Source organism: Phascolarctos cinereus, unplaced genomic scaffold, assembly GCF_003287225.1.
Source record: "Phascolarctos cinereus isolate Bilbo 61053 unplaced genomic scaffold, phaCin_HiC Scaffold_9;HRSCAF=440, whole genome shotgun sequence".
In the NCBI taxonomy this organism is placed as follows: domain Eukaryota; kingdom Metazoa; phylum Chordata; class Mammalia; order Diprotodontia; family Phascolarctidae; genus Phascolarctos; species Phascolarctos cinereus.
Window position 1 is genome coordinate 156,156,332 of NW_027556402.1, and position 20,957 is coordinate 156,177,288.

The 20,957-nt window shown below is 40.4% G+C and overlaps 1 protein-coding gene across 15 annotated transcripts in view; it reads left to right on the forward strand.

The window, feature by feature from the left end:
• APBB2 (amyloid beta precursor protein binding family B member 2) overlaps window positions 1-20,957 on the forward strand; it is a 411,236-nt gene that overhangs the window by 345,498 nt on the left and 44,781 nt on the right. Inside the window, exon 1 of one of the 15 annotated variants that reach the window (XM_078148574.1) lies at window positions 18,617-18,761. The exons of the other annotated variants lie outside the window; for them this stretch is intronic. The gene's annotated coding sequence lies outside the window, so the exon portion shown is untranslated. Of the gene's footprint in view, window positions 1-18,616; window positions 18,762-20,957 lie in introns of those variants that run through there. 15 annotated transcript variants of the gene reach the window in all.

Here is a 20,957-nt window from a genome sequence, read left to right on the forward strand (position 1 = left end):
CCTTGCTCTCAAAGCAGACTATACCCAGAAATGGTGTTAATCAGGCCAGGGAGAATGTGGGGAGCTGCAGCGTGGGAAAGAAAAGGGTGCCGCTCCAACTTCTTCACTCTGTTTTCTGAGGACCAATCTCACTAAGGTTGAGCATGGAGTCACTTATCACCAGGAAGCAACTTGGTGATGAATTCTTTGGCCAGGGCCTAGTGGGGCATTGAGGGTGGAATGCTGCACCTGAAGTTGAGAAGACTTGGATTCAGGGCCCTACTGTGTGACCTTATACAAGACAAAGAACCTCTCTGAGCCTCAGGCAACTCGAAACTGATGTGCCTCCGTGGAGGGAGTTGGGGAGAGGGAGAGATCGCCTGTACTGCCCAAGAAATCACAGGTCCCTGATGGAGTGACGTGGCATATTACTAATGCTAACGGTAGTGCTTTGCTTTCATCATTTTGTAGTTTCCAAGTACTTTATGTACATTAGCCCATTTAATCTTCACAACAAGCCATTGGAGGCAGCTTGGTCTGGTGGAAAGGGGACCGACTAATAGTACCTGTCTCACATCCCCTACCCCCACTCAATAAACTAGAGGCTCCCTACCACCGGCAGGATCGAATATAAAGTCTTCTGTTTGGCATTTAGAGCTCTTTATAACCTGTGCCCCCCAACCTTTCCAGGATTCTTATACCTTACACTCCCAACCTCCTGTTTCCTCTTCCACCCAGTGACACTGGCCTTTTTGCTATTTCTCAAACAAAACACTCCCATTTCCCAGCTCTGGTCATTTTTGCTGGCTATCCCCTATGCCTGGAATGCCCTCCCTCCTCATCTCTCCCTCCTGGCTTCATTGGCTTCCTTCAAGTCCCAACTAAAATCCCACCTTCTACAGGAAGGCTTTCCCAGTCCCTCAATTCTAGTGCCTTCCCTCTGTGGATTATTTCCAATTTATAATGTATATAACTTGTTTGTACATAGTTATCTGCATGTTTTCTCCCTCATTAGATTATGACCTCCTCAAGAATAGGGGCTGTCTTTTATCTTTTAGTATCTCTAGTGCTTAGTATAGTGTCTGACACATAGTAGGCACTTAATAAGTATTTGTTTATTGACTGAATAACTCTCTGCCATTCCCATAAGAATAGTGTGAGAGCCTTTTGCTCAAATGCTTGGGTAAAGTCTAGGTAAATGATCTATGGCATTCTGTTGATTTGACAATTTAACAACCCTGGAAAGGAAATGATGTTAGTCTGGCATGACCTGTTCTTAATGGAGCCTTTGGGGTTGTTGTTCCTTCTTCGCTAATTATTTAATCGTGAATACTTTCTAGAATTTTACTGTGAATTGAATTAAATCTCATTGGCTTATAGTTTCAGTACTTTGTTCTTTTCCCTTTTTTGAAAATCAGGGCATTTGCCCTTTCTCCATTTTTTTTTCATGCTTCTCCCATGTTACATGATGTTTAAAATATCACTGATAATAGCTCAACAATCATATCCATAACCTGTACATTAGACATAAGACCTTAGAAGCAAGTTCTACTGAGCCATGAGTTTGCTCTGCCTGTACTCTTGCACAGAGTAGTAGGGTGCTTAAACTCTTTGGCTTCTATGGTTGTTTTTTAGTTATGGCATCTGGCATGCTAGAGCTCAGTGAATAATAGGAATATCTACTTGTAATAAATAATTGTATCTCTCTGGCAGAGAAGCAACAGAACATATGGAAATGAAGGGATATCAAAGTAAAGCCTGTTATCCCAAGAATTGGAGTAGATGCATACACACTCATTAACTGTCCAAAGGCCCAGGAAACTATTGTTTGGCAACGATTCAGAAAGCAGCTCATCTAGACAGCTGCCAGGAATTCTAGGAAATGTAACCACAGAATCCTAACCATAGATTTTTGGAATGGATTTAGCTTAGCCTAGGACTTTCCCAGTAAGATTACATTAGATTCATCTGTTATAACAATCATTAAAATAAAAAGCATGATGAGAACTAAAGAAACACTCTCAAAACCCTGGAAAGTGCCAGATATCTGCCCTCAGGGCCTACTAGTACTGGTAGTATAGCCCATTGCTCATTGAACCTTTGTCGAATGCATGAACGAATAAATTCTTATTTCAGTAGAAAAAGTTACAATTTCTATGTCCTACTTCTTTGTATGAGTATACCCCAGGGTTCTGTCCTCCTACTCCTCTCTTCTTTCTCTCCTGGTGGTTTCATTAATTCTCATAGTCCACGATGATCTCTATACAGACAATTACCAGACCTATCTATTTTATCTCTCTTCTGAACCTAAGGGTCAGATCACCAACTACCTATTGGACATCTCAAATCGGATGACCTATAGGCATCTCCAAGTGAGTGTGTCCAAAACAAAATCCATTATCTTTCTCCCCACCCCCACATCTTCCAACTTCTGTATTTCTCTTGTAAGCACCACCATCCTTCCACTCAAGTTCGCAACCCCAAAGACACTCTTCCCTTTCCTTTGTTTCTTATCCCCTTCTCACCACTTACACAGCCACCACCCTGACAACTCAGGCCCTTGTCTCCTTGCTCCTAGAGAATTGCAAATACTTTCTCATTGGTTTCCCTAACTCAAGTGTTTCTCCTCTCCCAGCCATCCTTCACATAATCACCAAATGGACCTTCCAAAAGCACAGGTCTTACCGTTTGGCTCTCCTGCTCAAGAAATCCCAATAACTCCTCTTACCTCTAGGATGAAATACAGTCGCTTCTGTTTGGCTTTGTCATGCCATACTGTCCTTGTGGACATTTAAGCCAAACTGGTCTGCCAGCCATTTCTGGTATACAGCATTCCATTACCTATCTCCTGGTCTTTGAACATGCTGTCTCTCCATTCCTGGAATGTACTCCTTCACCTCCATTTCCTCAATCTGTTAGAATCCTTAGCTTCCTTCTGAGCTCAACTCAGGTGCCAGAAGGTGATCCTGATTTCGCTCCTGTCAGTTATTAGTGCCCTATCCCACAAAATTATCTTGTAGATATTCTGCATGTTATTTTTATGTGTATGTTGTTTCCTTAATATAAGCACCTCAAGGACACCTTTTTTTTTTTTAAGCTCCTAGAACAGTGCCAGGCACATAGTAGACACTAATGACATGAGTTTCCTTCCATAAGGTGTACCGGTTTTAAGGAAATGATTGATTCATATATTCATATATTGGTTCTAATTTGGGGCTCCTCTGTCCAATGGCAGCTCCTGTCAGTGACATATCAAGTTATTCAGAAGAACAGAAGACTTTCTCGTTTGTATGTAAACAATGTGACTTCCATGTGCTGGAGTACTGAAGCTTTAAAATATTGGTATTTTCTAACAATAGGCTTATAGTGCCAACAACAATGTATCCTCACATTTCCAAGCCTGTTGCCTGAGAGAAAGAGGCAATTACTCCTCATTTGTGCTCAGTAGAGCCTGTCTTCTGACAGGCAAACAAGCCCCTGCTTGAACCAAAGTCTCCTGGGCTCTAGCCCCCTGCCAGTTTTAGTATCTCAATTTAGAAATTAAAATATTATTTGGAGTGGTTAGTTGATAAAAGACCATTGGCATTTGCAGTCATCAACTCTGTTTCATAATCATGTTATTGGGCGTACCTGTAAATGCTTATACCAGTCTGAAAAACAGATCTTTCACTTCTATGAAGCGTGATAAATCCTGCCTGGCTAATCCTTCTAAAGCAAAGGTGCTTAATCTTTTTTGGGTCATGGACCCCTTTGGCAGCCTGGACAGGCCTGTGGACCTGTCAGAATAATGTTTTTAAATGCATAAAATCCAATACATTGGATTTCAAAAGAAACCAATTATATTGAACTCCATTTGTCAAATATTAAATTCGTAACTACCAATTCACAAACCCCGGGGTAAGAACCCTTAATTCTAAAGCTGATTTGCTAACAAAATCCATGAACCATGGATAGACCCATGAATCTATCGATGGAGGGTTTTTTCGGTAAAGCCTCCTTTTACAATATCACAATATGGAAAGTAAGTTCAGAATATATAAGTAAAGAATAATTTCTAAAGGCTGAAAAATTACCCTAAACCTTATATTAGTAATACTACCTCTCAGAAGAGTCCTAATATAATTTTTAGGCATTAGTCAGATAGAATATTTAGTATATTTCACTTATGGATTTATGATCACATTGCACAGTGGAAATGATCTGTTAGTATCCCTTTGTATTTTTAATATCCAGTGTTCAAAGAGTAATGAGTTCTTGTCTCTATGAAAGGCAGAAAAAATCTCCAAAGCAGCCAGCTGGGCGGGTATGGTTCCCAAGCATTAACAGCTTTCCCTTTGGAAGTTGTCAGTTGCCACACTCTCTTTTCTTCCTAAGCAGATGTCCACACTTCCCTGGACCCTCTTGCCCCCCTCTCTGTTATTATTTATTCCCTATTGACCTCTTTCTTTAAGCATCTCATGCTCGGTCTATGTTTCCTTCTCTTTAAAATCGGACGCCAATCTGCCTTTGCCGCCTGATTCCCCACTTCCTGCCTTCAGCCCCCATGTGCTGTGTGCTCTAGCCAAACCAGACTAGTTGCTATGCCACAACAAACCCCGCATTTTCCCACATTGCACCGTCAGTTCACAAATGCTAGGAATACTGTGCTCCCCCACCCCCATATCTAACTGACCATATCCTAGCCATCTTTTCTGTTTTCTTTTTTTAATTAACAAGCATTTCTTTTCTTTCCCTTCCATCTCCACTCACTCAAAACAAAGCCTTGTAACAAATATCCCCATCTTCTGAAGCACTAGCTCAAAATGCCCCCTCCTCTATGATGCCTTCCCTAACTTCTGCCCCTCCCAAAGAAAACCAAACAAACCCTGAAAACAACCTGTAGCCCATCTGTTTTAAGACAGCTTTCCATTTTTCTTCTATAGAAAGATTCTAAATCTAATTTGTACTCTGTTTATCTGAGTGTGTTTTGTCATCCTTCCCAGATTAGAGGTCCCGTAAGGTTAGAGGCTTGGTTTATTTATTTGTCTCTCCACCAATGCATAGCACAGTGCTTTGTATATATAGGTGCTTAATAAATGTTGGTTGAGTGTTATTGAACGCCCTCCTTCCCTAAGAGAAAATAAAAGTCTCTTTTGAGAAACCTAATATTTGCTATGTACCAGTCACTGTGCTAAGCAGTGGGAATTACAAATACAAGTAAAAAGAAAGACAGTTCCTGCCCTCAAGGAGCTTACTTTCTAAGAGGGAAAATAACATACAGAAGGGGGCTAAAGTAGAAATGAGATGAAGGTACCAGTACTGGGACATTGTAGAGGAAGTCTAGGACAGCCAAGAATGTAGTGTGGAGAGGAACAAGAACGTGGTTGGTCTGGGCCTCTTCCTTAAGGTGGGGGTTCTAGGAGGAACCAGCCAATCAGAGAGAGAGGTCACAGGCATGGAGGTTATTTCCAATATGTGAACTCCAGGGCAGAGTGAGCTGCCAGGATGAACAGAGTTTCTGGGGCATTAGAGAACAAGCCGGGAGTCAGGAATGGAATATGAAGCAGAATGAGGCAGCTAGGTTGTGCCATGCCAGACTTAGAGTAAGGAAGACCCGAATCCAAGTCCAGCCTTAGACACCCATTAGCTGTGTGACACTCAGCAACTTATTTAACCGCTGTCTGCCTGTTTTCCTCATCTGTAAAACGGAGATAAAATAACACCTACCTCACAAGTTATTTTGGGGATAAAACGTGATGATTTTTTTCAGTGCTTTGCATGCTTTAGAGCCATACATAAATGTTACCTTTTTGTCATTCCTAAAAGAGGCAAAATAATGGAAAAAGTACTACTCCGTTACTCCATCCTTTTCTGCCTCCACAACCTAAAAATACAGCTATGTCTCCCTTTATTTTTTCTCATTGGTGGCAATTTCAGGAGTCACAATTTATGCCAATCATGGGCACATCAAAGGAATACTGATAGATGAGTAATGTTTTAAAAAAAAACCAGTGCAGTGAATTTTGAGAGCTGTGATACTTGGGAATGGGCTCAGGCAGAAAATGGTTGGACTATTTTTATTAAAACAACTCCATATAATAGAAAGAGCACTGATCTTACCATGAAGAGAACTGAGTGCAAGGCCCACTATAACTGGACAAATCACTTGACCATTTTGGGCTTCAGTTTTGTCATCTGTGAAATAGGGATAGTACTGTATTGCCTACCTCAGTTGTTTCAAGGAGAGTGCTTTGTAAGCCTCCAAGTGCTTTGTAAATCTGTTGTTATTACTAAGAATAGGTAATACATTTAATGACTGGTTCAATCTAGAACCTTGGTGATTCATTTTTTAAAAATTGGTCAAACCAGTAATGTTTTTGAATAATCAGTCCGTATCATCCAATAGTCCAGTGGAGAAACTCACACTCCAACCAAATAGTTAAGAATAGCGTGATTTGCATATGTCAGGTGAATTTTGACATTCCAAACAATGCTTCCTAGATGTGTAATTAAATAGCAAAAATATTTGCTGGATAGATTTTCAAACCAAAGGGAGTTCACTAGACACATGCAAATGAGTGTGGCTTACTCCCTGCCTGTCATGGCACCATAGAAATAGTCGTATTGGATGCTCACACTGCACTGGAGGCGGTGATGGAGCCCCCGGTACTTGAGAGCCTGACTTGAGAGCCTGACGTGTGGGTGCTGGGAGATAATTTGTTTTGCTTGGGGGCCCTCAGTTGTTGACTGCTGGGGCATAGTCAACAAAACAGAATTCTTTAGCACCTTAGAAGAACGGACTGCTTCCATTTATGTTGTTTTAAATTAATGATTGTACTTTAGTCTGCAGTAAAACCTCATTAATTTAGATGCCACTAATTTAGAGGCTGTGATCATTTCAGTTAAGAGACCAAACTGTACTCTTGGCAAGATCTGGGAAGGAGGAAAGTTTTCTAAGCAGATTCATAGCATGAATGAGGTTGGGGGAGGGGCAAGAGAAATGTCTAAATTATTCAAGAGAACTCATCTTAAGGAGCTTTCAGATACTTCAGAAGCATTCCCTTGTGTGCCCTCTGTGGATTTCCCTTCCCTAACATGTCCTTCCCTTAAACACTTTCTCATGTTTTGTTCTTCCCTGTGGAATATTCTCTCTCCTCCTCTTTACTTAACAAACTCCTGTCTATCCTTTAAAGCCCCACACAGATGTCATCTTTTCTATGAAGCCTTCCTGGATTTCCCTTCCCTTCTGACCCCACATAGCATTTGGTCCTGGATCTCTCTAATGTTATCATATAATATTAGGCACTGTAACTATTTTATTTTGCCCCCTTGCTAGACTATAAGATTTATGAGAGGAGGGGAAATGAATCTTTTACAAATTTTATATCTTCCCCAGCTCCTAAACATTCATTTTAGTTTAAACTAATTAGTTTTCTATTAATTCCAGCAGCTTCTTGACTTGTCATCAAGCTTAATGATAAATATAACAGAACATAAGCTCTGTACCCAGCAAGTACTCAATAAATGCTTAGCAAATGAATGAATAAAATAATTTATTAACATTCCCCTTTCTAGGTAGTACTACTATTCACTGAATACTTGCTATGAGCACAGTTCTCCATTAGGAGCTCTGGGGGGTGGGGTGTGTGTGTGTGTGTGTGTGTGTGTGTGTGCGCACGTGCACGCGAGTGTTCACTGTATACCTTATTCTTTTCCCAAAGGGAGGTGGTACTCAAGGTCTAGTGGTGATAGCACATCAGCTCAAAAGCCCGCTACTAATCTATTTGCTCTCCGAGTGGCATTGGGGATCTCTGCTCCAGCATTCATGATTCTAATTTCTGAATTTAAAGTCTTGGGCCATTCAAGTGTGGCAGACAGAAGCTTCCTGACTATGGACAAACCTCAAATGCATGGCTTTCCCCACCTCCCCACCCCCCACAGCTGTCACTGGGCTTTTGCTTCTAAGAAGTAGACTGAGAGTCAGGAGACCTGGGTTCTCCTTCTGTCTCTACTACTAATTAGCTCTATGTAAGCTGAATGAGGCAGGCACCTTATCTCCCCCCTTTATGCAGCAGAGCTCTCTGCACATCATGGCTATTTAGTGAATGGTTTTTTAATTGAATTAAGGGGGGAGGGGGAGCATTTCTTCCGTCTTTTTAGGCCTCAGTTTCTTCATCTATTAAAATAAGAATAATCTCTGCTTTCTGTAGTACCAGAATTCTGATCCCAGTGACAACTATTATATATTCAGAAAGACTATTGCTATCATGATTTTTATTACATTTCCCAAAGCTCTAAGACTGCCTGCATTTGGAATTACTAAGTCTATCTCCTGAGCTTTTTCAAAGGTCTTTAAATATATGTTTTCATTTAATTAATGAAGAATAAATTAATGAAATTATATCATAGCTTTACACCCACTAATTAACAAAGCAGGAAATTGTGTGTGTAGTAACTCTTCTTTCTCCTTTTTGTTACCTCGGTATTAGCTCAAGTGAAAATTTCTTAAAATACTGAAATGGAGTTTTCTTGCAATTGCCCACCTCTTTATAATGCTCCCAGAGAAAAGTTGCTTGAGTTGAATGAGTATCTAACCTTAAGAAGTCATGTAAATCTATTTGCATGCTGATGGAATTGAGAGATTTAGGGACAGAAGGGACCTCAGAGTCCCATCTAGTCCAGCTTCCTTGTCCTAAATATGAGGGGGAAAAGGGGGCCAGAGAGATCAAGGGTCCTAGCCAAAGTCACACAGAGAAGATGGGATTCAGGCCAAGGTTGGGAAATTTATTGGCAAATCAGCTTCCGTGTTGTCATGGTAGCTGTTAGAGAAATTGATAGAAGGAGATTTGATTATCTTTGGCCAAATTCATTCAGCAAGCACTAAATATCTACTCTGGACTGTGCTTTTCCTAGGAACAATTAAAGTATGTGTGTACTTGGTGTCCTTTATTTTCTAAACCAAAAATTGAGCAATGTTGGGTAGATCTCCTGGGGTGAACTTTTGAGAGGGCCTGGTTAAGAGTTAGAGGAGATATGAGTAGGTCTGGTCAGGTTGTGAACTGGGGTGGCTGCAATATCTCTGAGATCCCAGATCCATTTGGGCATTGCAGTGATTTGATGAAGAGTGTGTGTGTGTGTGTGTGTGTGTGTGTGTGTATGTGTGTGTTCATTCCTTTGGCAAAGTGTCATTAAAAGCACATTGACTTTTCTGGAAAGCAAGAAAATCCAGGACATGCGCTTTCTCTTATGAGCAGTCGCCCCCTTTTTTTTTTTCAAGGACTTTGCAAACCTACTTGATCATAAGCACTATTAGGGCAAGGCTAAGGTAGGTCTTATTTATCTTTTTATTACCTCCATTGCCTTAGTAGGTACTCAGTGAATGTTTGTTGCATTGAACCTATTATAAAGATAGTGTGTAGGTACATTAAAAAAAAAACCCAAGAATGACAAAATAGAAGGGAAAACAATATAAAATATACTAAGGGTGAAGTCAGTCAAGGAGGATATCTTAGAGGAAGTGGGCCATGGGTGTCTGGAATTTACTGATTGGTTCGTGGTACATCAAGAATTATAAATCCCATCTCCTGCTTCCCCCTCCAATGAATTTTCTACTTGAATTTACCTACTTGGCACTTTCTTTTTTTAAATAATATTTTATATTTTCCCCAATTACATATAAAAAGAATTTTTAACATTCATTTTTTTTTAATTTCGAGTTCCAAATTCTCTCTCTCCTCCTTCCCTGACATGGCAAGCAATTTGATGTAGGCTATACATGTGCAATCATTCAAAACATATTTCCATATTAGTCATGTTGTTAAAGAAAACATAGACCCCCCCAAAAAAAAACATGAAAAAATAAAGTGAAAAATAGTATGCTTTGATCTACATCCAGACTCCATCAATTCTTTCTCTGAAGGTGAATAGCATTTTTCATCATGAGTCCTTTGGAATTGCCCTGGATCATTGTGTTGCTGAGAATAGCTAAGTCATTCACAATTGATCATAGTTCGATATTGCTATTGTTAAGTACAATGTTCTCCTGGTCCTGCTCACTTTGCATCAATTCATGTTAGTCTTTCCAGGGTTTTCTGAAATCCTCATCATCATCGTTTCTTGTAGCACAGTAGTATTCCATAACATTAAGAAACCAAACTTGTTCAGCCATTCCCAAATTGATGGATATCCCCTCAATTTCCAATTCTTTGCTACCACAAAAAGAACTACTATAAATATTTCTGTCCACTTGGCACTTTTGAAAGTAGGAATTCAGAATGGCACTGTCTCACACATCTAGAAGTTTAGAGTCTAATGTAAAGACACAATAGATACGACTTTGGTTAAAGTAATAAGAAATGACTACATTATAAAGGTGAAAAATATCCATAAAAATTTTTTTAAAGAAATTAGGAAACAATGATTGTAATAAGAGACTTGGACTTGGAGTCAGGAAGACATGAATTCAAATTCTACCCCCAGACACTTCCTAGCTCTGGGACTCTAGGAAAGTCACTTAACTTCAGTCCACCTCAGCATCCTCATCTGTAAAATGGTGGTAATAATAACACTCACTTCACAAGGTTATTGGAAGGATCAAGTGAGGTTACGTGTATAGTACTTTGCAAATCTTATAGCACCATATAAATACTAGCAATGAGTAGTTGTTATCTATTATTAATGACTGTTGTTTCACCTAAAGAAGGTTTTATAAATGGTAACTCTTGCTTTACTAATTTTATACGGTCATTGAAAAAACCTGGGTCAATTCCATTTGAAAGCCCATTAGGCCCTTTGGAATCCTCTCACCTACTGAAGTTTCTAAATGCAGACAACTCTGCTAAATGCTGTGCAAAAGTTAATCCGAAGTGACAGTGTCTCAAAACTAGGAGTTTAAAGTCTGATGCAAGGACAAAGTAGATCCCAATAAATATAGAGGGCATAGGCACCCCACTTTTTGTGATGAAATATCTTAGATAGCCTGAGTTTACTCTGTAATGGTGATGAATCTTACTTGAGTCCTGCGTATACATACCCAAAGACTCCCCCATTATCTTACCTCTTTGTATACTTGGATTTTCCCCCAGTTTGGTTTAAGTCAATAAAGGAAATAAGGGGAGGGGGTATAAGGGAAGTAGGTAATAAAGGGAAACCCCATCTCATGTCTCTTTTACCACTAAGCAATGAAAAGTCCCTAGAAAAGCTCTTAGAGCCATAGAGGCTAAATTTGTAAGGCACTGAGAGAAGTCAGGACTCTAGAAGTAGACATTCCTACTGACCTCACTGAGCAAGGGTGATCTTACTGAGACTGATATGGTTAGAGCTGTGCTTTGGGAAGGTCACTTTGGCAGAGAAGTGAAAGATAGCCCAGAGTGTAGAGAGGTCAGAGGCAGGAAGACTCCCCACCAGGCTACTGCAGTAGTGCAAGTGCGAAATGATGAGGGCCTGACCCTCATCTGAGGGGAGAAGGGGATGAATGTGAAAGATCCAAGAAAGTAGAATGGACAGAACTTGGTAACAGATTGGCTAGAGGAGTTGTGAAGGAGGGGTAGAGGATGACATGTAGGTTACAAGGTGACTCAGAAGATGGAGAAGCTCCAAAGAGGAGAGGGTTTAGAAGGAAAGATCCAGTTTGCACACATTGGGTTTGAGATGCCTACAGGATACCGGTTAAGGATGTCCACTAAGCAGTTGGAGATGTGAGGAATGAGATGGAGGTGAGCAGAGAGATTTGCGTTGGATAAATAGATCTGTTCAACCCTGTCACCATACCAAAACTACTCTCTCAAAAGTTAAGAGTAAGCTCTTAAATAATAAATCCAGTGGCCCAGCATTGTGAATTTACTCAGGGTTAGGAAACCCTGGGTTGGAATTCTGTATGACTTGCTGGCTGTCATCCTACTGCGATCCTGGAAAAGTCACCTAACCTCTCTGAGGATCAGTTTTCTCACCTGTAAAATGGGTATTATAGTAATAACATCTATCTCATAGGGCTGTTGCAGGGCTCTGAAATGATTATGTATGTATAATACTTTGCAAACCTTAAAATCCTACATAATTGTAAGCTATTGCAGTTATTATAATTATCTTATTTTTAACTCTCTCCAGCTCTTGAGACAATTGACCACCTTCTCCTCCTGGACATTCTCTCCTTTTTTGTGTCCATGCAGAAATGCGTCTGGTCAGCAGGGCGTGATGAGACTCACCTCACCCAGCCAACTCTGAATGGCCCTGACTTCGTGTAGGAGGGCTTCTTTTATGCCTTGGTGTGAGCAGGAGGCCATAGTTAACTGACCAAATACTTAGTCCTCTGAGCCAAAGAAACTGAAGGACTTGCTCAAAGACAGTTTCAGTATCTCTGAAGAGAAAACTAGCCAGGGGCAACTAGGTGGTACAATGGACAAAGCACTGGCCCTGGAGTCAGGAGGACCTGAGTTCAAATCCGGCCTCAGACCAAACATTTGACACTTATTAGCTGTGTGACCCTGGGCAAGTCACTTAACCCCAATTGCCTTAAAAGAGAGAGAGAGAGAGAGAGAGAGAGAGAGAGAGAGAGAGAGAGAGAGATACAACCAGCCTGATCCAAACAGGGGAGGTAATGCACAGTGTTAGGAAAACCTAGCCCAGCTCCCATGGGATGGAGGTGTGGAGAGGGAAGAGGAAACCTCTGGTAGAAAATATTTATCCTACAATACTTACCCTAGGAATATGTATATGGGGGAATGTTATAAAAAAATTTTAAATTAAATCAACTTTTAAGATATTACCTGTACATATATTACATATCATATGTGTATGTGAGCATTTAATTAAGCTCTATTAAGCAAGTTTAGTAACGTGATCTACAATCTGCAGTATTTTTTTTCTTTGCTGTCTCTTTATAGACCACGTGTTTGGATCCCCTCTGTGTTCAGTTCATTTATTGTTCTGGCTGGGAAGACAGCTTAATTCAAAACTTCCTTTGAGGTGAAGGTGGGGATCCTCACTCTTGAGTTGAGAGGGCCCTTCTTCATTTTACAGATGAGCCAGCTACAGTTGAGAGCAGTGAGGTGACTCCCCAGACAATGCATGTCAGAGCAAGGATTGGAACCCAGATCCTCTGACCCCAAATCTTGTGTTCTTTATAGTGTACCCCGCTACATCGTATAATGGCTGTTATCGTCATTCACTGTTCATTGAAAAGTGTTTTTATATCCTCTTGCGTTTTATATCCTGTCTTGTTCATATTTGTATATTCAAGTGTATATCACAGTGTTTTGTTCTGTAATGAGCTAGCAGTGTGAACATTATTTTGTTAAGACACCGTGACTTCCTTGCTTAATGTTTATACCCATCTAATCAAACAAATTGAAATGGGATTGTAGCTGTTGTACATGCATAAGGAAGCATAATGTAGCTGTTATTTTCCAGTTAAAATGCAGGTCTGGATGAGATAAAATTGATTTTTCTAAGCTATTTGGGGACATTGTAGGTTGATTGAATTTTCACTTAGATTTTCACAGAGGAGGGGAAAGGGTTTTATTTATTTATTTCTTGCTGATGTCATTCTATAGAAATATTTCACCCTTATTAGGACTTCAGACGCCTTTACATATTGAGTTTTTGTTTGTTCATTGGTTCATAATTTACTTGAAATCATCACAAATCTGAAAGCAGCTGCCAATTTAGTGGGAAAGGGGGCAGAAGAGGGATAATAATTAAGTACAGTCCTATTATAACACAGGCTGTTTCTACAGTAAAGACACCACTGATGCTGTAACATCAAGGAATAATTTCTTTTTATATAATTGAATTTTCCAGCTAGCTGAGAGTTATTCTTTTAAGTGCCATTACTCTAATGTTAACTAAGTCTGCTAGAAGTCTTTTTAAAATGTGTTCCATGTTCTACTACTCTCTTACACAGAAGATGCAGGGTATATTGCTTTTAAGAGTCTCATCATCTGAGTCTAAGAATGTGTGCAGTGCTCCATACCAATATTCCCCCACTTCTGCACCTATCAGTGTTCATCCTGTCTTTGCTATAGACCACAGCTTCTCTATGGTTTTGGCAGAATTTTTTCATGAGTCCAAGTGGTTAAAACATTCTTCCTCTGGTGAATGAGTCTCTCTGAATTTGGTTAGGCAAGTGCTTAGGCAGCAGATGCTCAGTCTATCACTGGGCCCATTCTTGAAGTCTTCCCAGCTTGATACAGGACCAGCTACAGCTTGCACACCTCTGGCACCGTCGTTGAGAACCCAGGGTCACTTCTTGGCTGTGAGAAAGTGCTGGAGGGGTTAACAGAGGATCCTGAACATAACTGAATTTTTCCTTCATTTTTAACACCAACTGTGCTGCATCAAGTGATAACTCTCATAAGCTATTGAAGCATGGCAGTCTGTTTGACCATGCAATAAGGTCTCCCCTCCCTGAAATTACTGTACTTTCAGTTGGTGCTTTTTATAGTTTTCACCTCACTGACAGCTGTCGCTACTCACCGCTCTCAACATGCCTGCCTCTGTCAGCCTCATCTCCCTCCTAATCTACATGTTCTAAATCTGCTTGATCCTGAAAGAGTAGATAACCAAGCTCATGGTTCTTCTTTTGTGTGATTTAACACAATTTTATTAATATCTTTTGTTTTTACATCACTTTCATTCCGAAAACACTTCTCTCCATTTTCCCTATCTAGCAAGCCATCCCTTCTAACAAAGATTTAAGAAAAGAAAGAGAAAGATACTTAGCAAAACCATAATCGCCATATCACCTGATCCTGCCGTGCAGTCAACTGTGGTCCCCAATCTCTGAAAAGAAGGGAAGGAGCAAAGGGTGTGCCTTTCTTTCTTTCTTTTTTTATTTTCAACTCTTCTCCAGGGCCAAGGTCTCTGGTCATTGTAATTACACAGAGCTCACTTCCTTTTTTTGTTCTTTCCATTGACATTGTGGTAATCATTGTGGTTCTACCTACTTCACTCTGTATCCGTTTCTATTTGATTCCATATATCTCTGAATGTTTCCTATGCATCCTTTCTTTCAATGCTATAACGCTCCTTTACATTACTAATCAACTCCTGATTAGTTCACCAGTTCATCAGTCAGTGGATATCAATTTTGTTTCCAGTTCTCTGCAGACTCAAAAAAGACTCCTCTGAATAGTACGTATGTGGAACCTTTCTTTCTGACTTTGACCTCACATAAGTCCAAGCAGTGGGCTCTCTCAGCCAAAGGATTTGGACATTTTAGTAACTTGTAGCATAATTCCAAGTTGCTTTCTGGGAGTATTTGGACCAGTTCACAACTCCATTAATAGTATGCTGATTGTACTTGCCTATCATTCCCCAGCCTCTCCAACACTGACTCTTTCCATGTTTTGTCTTCTTCACTGATTGTTTTGGTGGAACCTCAGAGTTGTTCTGTTTTGCATTTCTCTTATTTTTAGTAATTTGGAACAAGTTTTGGTACGGTTGTTAATAGTTTACAATTCTTTTGAAAATTGTTCATAGGTTGACTCTTGCTTTAGACAAAATTCTGATAAGTCGAGTAGTAGTCATCTGTCCCATGAGTGAAATTCATGAGCTTTACATGGACTTTGAGACATCTGCTTTGTCTGCTGAGATGTTTTTGATGACATCTGTGCTGGGGACTGTTTTCTGAATAGTTGGGGGTCACTTCTGGATAAGTAAGATATTACTGGAAATGGAAACAGACATCCCATGAATCAATAATACTCATTTTCTATAGAGCAAAGATCACAAAATGCTTTGTTCATAACAATACTTTGAGCTTCCTCATTGGCAAAATTGAGGGGGTTGGTTTGGATCACATTTAAGGTTCCTTCCAGCTTTAAATATGTGATCCTCTAATAGGTAATACTGCTGCTATTAACCCATTTTACAGATGGGAAAAGCAAGGATAAGGAAAGCTAAGTGAGTCAGCTGGCCAGAATCACACAGCTACTGAGTGCTGGAATGAAGACTCAGGTACAGCCAGATTGTCTGACTCAAGGGTCAAGGCACTTTCTACTACATTATGCTGAACTGAACATAGAACAACTGATTGTTTTAAGATTGGGAAAGGAGTATGACAAGGCTGTGCATTGTCACCTTATTTGTCTAACTTATATGCAGAGTATGTTGTGTGAAATGCCAGGCTGGATGAATCAAAAGCTGGAAGTAAGGTCACTGGGAGAAATATCAACAATCTCTCTCAGATCTGCAGATGATACCATTCTGATGGCAGAAAGTGAAGAGGAATTAAGAAGCCTCTTGATGAGGATGAAAGAGGAGAGTGTAAAAGCTGGCTTGAAGCTTCACATCAAAAAAACTAAGATCTTGGCAAGTGGTCCCATCACTTCCTGGCAAATAGAGAGAGAGAAGAAATAGAAGCAGTGTCAGATTTTATATTCTTGGGCTCAAAGATCACTGCAGATGGCAACTGCAGCCATGAAATTAAAAGATGCTTGCTCTTTGGAAGGAAAGCTATGGCAAATCTGGGCAGCATGCTAAAAAGCAGAGACAGCGTCCCTTGCCGACAAAGGTCTGTATAGTCAAAGCTATGGTTTTTCCAGTAGCAATGTATGGCTGTGAGAGCTGGACGATAAGGAAAGCTGAGTGTGCAGAACTGACACTTTCAAGTTGTGGCACTGAAGAAGACTTTTGAGATTCCTTTGTACAGCAAGGAGAACAAATCAGTCAATACTTAAAGTAACTACTTCAGTCTATTCACTGGAAGGTCAAATAAGTGTTTAATACTTTGGCCACATAATGAGAAGACAGCACTTATTGGGAAAGACCCTGATGTTGGGAAAGATTGAGGGCAAAAGGAAAAGGGGACAGCAAACTTTGAGAGATAGTGGATGATGGAAAGGACTGATGTGCTGTGATGAGGTCATGAAGAGTCAGACACTACCAAACAAGATCAAATCATGTTCCTCCCAGAAAACACAATTGTCCATGCAAAAGCTAAAAATAGCACAATTATAACGTAGGAGTTACTCACCTCTGACAATATAAGAATTAGAAAGGGAGTTTTACTATGCCTTCTATATGCTCCTAGTGGATTAAACTTGGCAAAAATTTCCTGTTAGTAGAATTCTTTCACTAAAGTTGTCTTCTGATACCTCATCATTGCCTGTAGATCAAACTGAGTTCATGAAGCCTAAACCAGTGGAGTGCAATCTTAGGCAGACCCTTCTGAGCTCAAAAAGCTTTAGACCCATGTCTTTCATATGAGGTGAAGAGCCAAGCTACTTTTAGAGAGGCTCATTACCAAGAAGGCCATGATGAACCCATGATGAATTTTTTTTATCTTCTGGACACAGCAGCTCTACTCAGTTATAAAAGGGTTGTTTTCTCCAGAATAATAATGGCTGACTTTTATATATCACTTAAAGGTTTGCAATGTATTCTGTATACCTTATTTCACTTGATCCTCACAAAAACTGAGATTGGTTGTTTAGGTATCTTCATCCGTATGAGAGGAAACTGAGACTTAGCTAGGTTAAGTGACTCACCCAGGGTCACATACCCTATCTACAACACCAGCTTACATTGTCATAAGGAGGTACTCACCAGATTTAAATTACAGATCCTTGAAATATGGAAGTATCCTTCTGGTTATTTATTTCTGTATTTGTTTTTACAAGAAAATCAAGATTCAAATCCAGCTTTGCCAATCATCCATAATGGTTCTGTTGGTCTGTAGAAGCTCCCTAGGATTTAGAAATGGATGGACTCATTCCTGCACAGAAACAAATGAAGAGAGGAAAAAAGAATAAGAGAGGAAAAAGGTTCCCAAAGAATAAAGCTAGCACATTAGAAGAGGAGCCCTGGGATTTTCTTTTCAGCCCTCCTTCTGGCCGTGGCTAAGCATTTTTAAGTGCTCTCACTTGGCCAACTTAGCACTATTTTGTCACCACTGGCACTTGAGCTCAGTAGCAGCATACCAATGAGGGAGAGGGGTGTGTGGGGGGAGTAGGGGTGGGGGACACTTTAACTCTGGCATGGACTCCACTGAAAACAAAGGATTCCTTCTTTGAAAAATGGGCTTGGCTGACAAGTACAAGAAGTGAACTACAGACTGAATCCTTTATTTGAAAAACCCCACCTCCTCATGATCCTGAATTTGCTCATTATTAGAATCTAGTTCCTTGGAATTTATTAAATTAAAATTCACTTTCTGATTGTTTAGCACAAAGGCATTCTGGTAATGGGTTCTAGCTACTTCTGTTGAAGTGACAGTTATATATTTTTTTAGGAATGTAAGCTCCATAAGCTCAACATTCCAAAAGAGGATATTGCATTTTTGATATGGCAAGAGTGTACTTTTTAAGCCCCACAGAGCTAAGAAGAGAGTGCCCCGTAATGTAGACCATCACAGGAAACATCCACTCCTTCGTTATTTTCCTGAACTCTGTAGTCTTTCTGCCTTTCCTCCTTCCCAGAGCCATGAAAGAGCTAGAGTTCTCTTCTGGCTGACCGAGTACGGCTGAGGAAAACGTGCCTTGGTTGGCTCCCGGCTGCACCCAATCAGCATGGTCCCTCCATACACTGAGTGGGGAGGGCGGGAGTACTCCTGAGGAGGAAAGCTGGAGCTGACATGGTTTTGTTTAACTTGCTACAAAATGAATGAGACGCTGTTCTCTGGGGGGATTCAGAATGGGTCATCTAAGTCCCTGGAGCGGCAGAGAAGCATGAGTAGTTGGCATCATCACCTCACAGTGCTGCACACTACAGAATGACTGAGGAATAGGACCTTGTAGAACTATGGAGTTATGCCTGCAGATCTGACGGGCTTGCCATTCACTTTCCACCTTTGCTGCAATTAAAAGGTAAGTCATTTGAAAGAAAAGGCAACCTACCACTTCTGCAAGGTAATTGCCTTTGTCTACCAGTATTTTTTGCAAGGCAGAGGAAATGACTTGAAAGAACTGGTAGCTGCTACAAAGCTACAGGGGTTCCTTGTGTGACAATGGGAGTCCTGGGCTTTTGGCCTCTTAAAGGCTGACTCTTAACCATCTTCAACAAGGCTGTGCTAGCAGAAGTGTGTGTGTGTGTCTGCGCGCGCCCTCACGCGCGCGTGTGCACACACACACACGTGCATGAATGCATGTGTGCATTGATGCTAAGGCTCTGTCTGTTTCTTCATTTCAACATGCTACTTTTTTTAAGTGGTACAAGAATGGAAAAGTAGTTGAAATCTTCACAGGAGCACTGTTAATAGAAGTATTATTCTTTACTTCCAATTCTCCAGCTTCCCAGCAAGCTGTGGTTACTGGTTTTATTGTTGATTGATTCAGAATGGGCATTTCAAAGGGCCTGGGTGTAGTTTCTTATTATTTATCGGTTTTCCTTTGCATTTGGGCAAATAGATATATAGATGTAAATAAATTAGAGATGAGTGCTTAGGATAAATGCATCTATGTGAGGCTTTTGGTGCAGGAAAAAATAAATATTATTTTGATAATCCATTCTTTGGCTTTATAATCCTTTTTTTGGTTATGTGTTTTGCTAATAATAAGTGATGTTTGATGCAGAAAGCTGTGTACAGTAGCAACAACAACAAAAATCCTATTTGATTTAATATATTAATAATGTGACTGCCAAGAGGGAAAAATAATTCCGAAGTGCCAAGAAATAGCCAGTTTATAGTGTTGCTTGTATTTTCAGTGTGCATGACCCAGTTTGGTTCTTTTAATTGAAAAAGGAACTTCAAGCTTTAAACATTGCTTAAACACTAGATCAGGTTCCCAGGGGACCTGCCCCTTTTCCATCATCCACGTATCCCTCTACTGATAATTACAACCTGGCGCACATATTGATTCACTAATTGATGTATTGCTGTGAATCCTCATTACCGAACTGGATGAGAGAAGGCGGAAGAAGAGGCAGTCCCATTAATCTTTTCTTTTCTTTTTATAGCTGCAGCTGCACACTTGGGTTTGATTTGAAACGTGAATGTCAGGTTTCTGTCTTCTTCCCTTATTCCTATACTCATTTCTGTTTCCTTAGTACTAGAATATTATGCAGCTTTGATCTCATGTAATGAAAGCAGTTCATAAGCTTTACTATATTCCTTTTAGTTGGAAGGAATTATCGAGCTCTTCAGGCATTTCCAAAAATTTTATTTGGAAAATTGTTGTAAACGACTCTTTCTAAATAGCATCAATACATTCATTGGAAGCATAAACAATGAAGCTTTTGTTGTCAAGTGATTTGTATCAAGAGAGTAAATGAAGTCTTTACACAAAGAAACGGCCAAATCATGTCATTTATTGGTTGTCTTTGGTGATCAAAAATCATGCTTGCTACCCTGTGTATCCTAGCCCCTCTGACTGTTCAGAGACAGTAGCCAAATCTTATAAGCAACCGGCATATCTAGTCCTCAAAGCTCAGAGATCAGTCACTTGTACAGGAATCTCATCTAGTCAATTTACTTGCCATTCCCACAAGCTCTAATTGTCAGGTTTGGAAAAGACCCCAGAGATTTCAGTCAGTCCCCGGGCAGAGCCTCCATTACACAAACCCCAGCAATCATCCAGCTTCTATCTGAAGACCATAAATGATGGGGATAGTGCTCATTTTCAAGCGATGGGTTGCTTCATTTTGGGGTAGTTCTGAGGAAGTTGTTCCTTCTATCAGCCAAAGTTGGTTTCTTCATCTGTCCCCCATCATGCCCAGTTCTGGTCTCTAGGGCCCTGGTTAAACAGGTGATGTCAGTCTTCTCCAGGACAACCCTTCAGACAGATACTTAAAGAGTGCCATCATGTACATTCTCAGTCTTTTCTTTCTTCTCCAGGCTAAAATATCCCTTGAGGTTTTTTGGGGGTGATGGGGCAGGCAGGGAGCTGATTATCAATATTGGAGGTCATCTTGTGCTACACGTGCCCAAGACAGGATCCCTGCAACAACATGCCTACTTTTAAAGACCTCTCATTTACAGTACAGGCAACACCCGTGAGTCAAGGAGCAGCCCCTTCCATTCTTGGACCCTCCTCATCCTCAGGAATTTTTCCTTAACATCAAGC